This window comes from Arvicanthis niloticus, chromosome 8 (assembly GCF_011762505.2).
Source record: "Arvicanthis niloticus isolate mArvNil1 chromosome 8, mArvNil1.pat.X, whole genome shotgun sequence".
In the NCBI taxonomy this organism is placed as follows: domain Eukaryota; kingdom Metazoa; phylum Chordata; class Mammalia; order Rodentia; family Muridae; genus Arvicanthis; species Arvicanthis niloticus.
The window spans coordinates 32,162,997-32,165,729 of record NC_047665.1 but is presented as its reverse complement, the minus strand read 5'-3'; the positions used below and the strand labels follow the sequence as shown (position 1 = coordinate 32,165,729).

The window sequence follows — 2,733 nt, the reverse complement described above, 5'->3', positions numbered from 1 at the left end:
CATTATACCAGATTTAGTTTGGACAAGTATGTGGAAAGCCACATTTTAGAAGCAATTAGATAACAATATAGCATTTCTTTAACTCTTTTTTTAAACAAGGTTGTCCTTTGAGGTGTACCAAATACAAGTGGTACAAACAGGAGATGTGATCCATCAGAAACCAGGATTCTATGGGCTTTGTGGTCATAACCCAATCCTCCCTTTTATTTTCATGGTTAGAAATAGAAATGGGGGCTGCATCTGGCTCCTGCTCTCACAGTCATTGCAGTACATTGAGCTCCATAGAGACAGCGCCGGGGCAAGCGAGAGCCGGACGGGCACTGGGCGACTCTGTGCCTCGCAGAGGAAAACCAACTAAACATGGGCAAAGGAGATCCTAAGAAGCCGAGAGGCAAAATGTCCTCATATGCATTCTTTGTGCAAACCTGCTGGGAGGAGCACAAGAAGAAGCACCCAGATGCTTCTGTCAACTTCTCAGAGTTCTCCAAGAAGTTCTCAGAGAGGTGGAAAACTATGTCTGCTAAAGAAAAGGGGAACTTTGGAGATATGGCAAAGGCTGACAAGGCTCGTTATGAAAGAGAAATGAAAACCTACATCCCTCCCAAAGGGGAGACCAAAAAGAAGTCCAAGGACCCCAACGCACCCAAGAGACCTCCTTCGGCCTTCTTCCTGTTCTGTTCTGAGTACCGCCCAAAAATCAAAGGCGAGCATCCTGGCTTATCCATTGGTGATGTTGCAAAGAAACTAGGAGAGATGTGGAACAACACTGCCGAGGATGACGAGCAGCCCTACGAGAAGGCTGCCGAGCTGAAGGAGAAGTATGAAAAGGATACTGCTGCCTACAGAGCTAAAGGAAAACCTGATGCAGTGAAAAAGGGGGTAGTCAAGGCTGAAAAGAGCAAGAAAAAGAGGAAGAGGAAGATGATGAAGAGGATGAAGAGGATGAGGAAGAGGAGGAAGAAGATGAAGAAGATGATGATGAATAAGTTGGTTCTAGCGCAGTTTTTTCCCCTTGTCTATAAAGCATTTAACCCCCCTGTACACAACTCACTCCTTTTAAAGAAAAATTGAAATGTAAGCCTGTGTAAGATTTGTTTTCAAACTGTACAGTGTCTTTTTTTGTATAGTTAACACACTACCGAATGTGTCTTTAGATAGCCCTGTTCTGGTGGTATTTTCAATAGCCACTAACCTTGCCTGGTACAGTCTGGGGGTTGTAAATTGGCATGGAAATTTAAAGCAGGTTCTTGTTGGTGCACAGCACAAATTAGTTATATATGGGGACAGTAGTTTGGTTTTTGTTTTTCTTTTCTTTTGGTTTTATTTTTGGGTTTTTTTCCATCTTCAGTTGTCTCTGATGCAGCTTATACGAAGATAATTGTTGTTCTGTTAACTGAATACCACTCTGTAATTGCAAAAAAAAATTGCGGGTGTTTTGTTGACATTCTGAATGCTTCTAAGTAAATACAATTTTTCTTATTAAAAAGAAACAGAAATGGGATTCTAGAATAAATCACTGTAATGCTGTCACTTCCTTTTTATTATCACACTACAACTATTGTTTAGTTTAAACAGATTTATTTGTACTGTCTTTAGTTGTATGTGTCTGTGGATGGCTATATACACATGAGTGCCGGCACCTGCAGAGGCCAGAGGAGTCAGACTCTCCTCGAAGTGGACATACAGATGGCTGTGAACAGCCTGATCTGGGTGCTGGCATCCGAACTCGGGTCCTCTGGAAGAGCAGCCAGTGTGCTTAACTGATGAACTGACTCCAGCCCAGGTAATATTTACAAGTCCTGGCTAATTATAATATGCAACTACTTAAATATTTAATTAAGGGACATCAGTGGTTAAGACAAAGAACACCACTAATGTTGTTATTAGAGACTGATGCCTTCTGCATAATTTGGATCAGAAGATTTAATGCAAATCTCTGGGTTTCTCTAGCTGGAGTAAATGAAGGGAAAGTTACTTCCTTTCTGAGCACATGATAGGGTCTTTTACAATGTGTTGTACCTTAACATTTTAACATCAACAGAAACATAGTATCGTGTGTGTGTGTGTGTGTGTGTGTGTGTGTGTGTGTGTGTGTACTTAACCTTTTACTTAACAGGAAAAAGTTTATTCACTTGTTTTAAGAATCTGGGCTATTTCCAAACTAGAGTTGTTTGTTTGTTTGTTTGTTTTAATGAGTTTTTGTGAATTTAAAATCTAGATTTCTTTTATCCAATTTATACTGAATCTCCGTGAGAAAAGTGTGTTTCACAAAGACCGAAAAGAAAGACACTTGAATCTTTTAAACACAAAAGCTAGGCATAAGCAAGGTGGAATCTGAGATAAGCAAATAGTCACAAAATTAATGATTAATGAGAGGACACAATAGCATTATCATGTACAACTTCATTGGAAACAAGATTAGCCTTATTTTCTTACTTAGGAAGGTACAAGTGATCTACTAAGCACTGGAATTAAAATCTAAATCTGAAAGGATCTAGGAAATGTAAAGATCGGGAGGAAGCTCAGTTCCTAGGGGTATTTGGTCGTCAGTGTCATTGAAGGTGATCGGCAGCAAGCGTCATGCGGATGTGTGTTCTTAGATGCAGTTGGCACGAGTTGGATGTGGAGACTGTGAGTCTAAAACATCTCCTACATCTCTACCTGTAACCCAGGTGTTGCTTAGCAGCAGCCGGGCACTCCCTGTCCTCTCATAAGGATGGAGGCTTCTCTGTG

General features: G+C 40.7%; 1 pseudogene; it reads left to right on the top strand.

Annotated features, from left to right (window-relative positions):
- The first annotated feature begins 235 nt into the window (after positions 1-235).
- On the top strand, positions 236-1,484 carry LOC117713975 (high mobility group protein B1 pseudogene; annotated as a pseudogene).
- Positions 1,485-2,733: the final 1,249 nt, after the last annotated feature.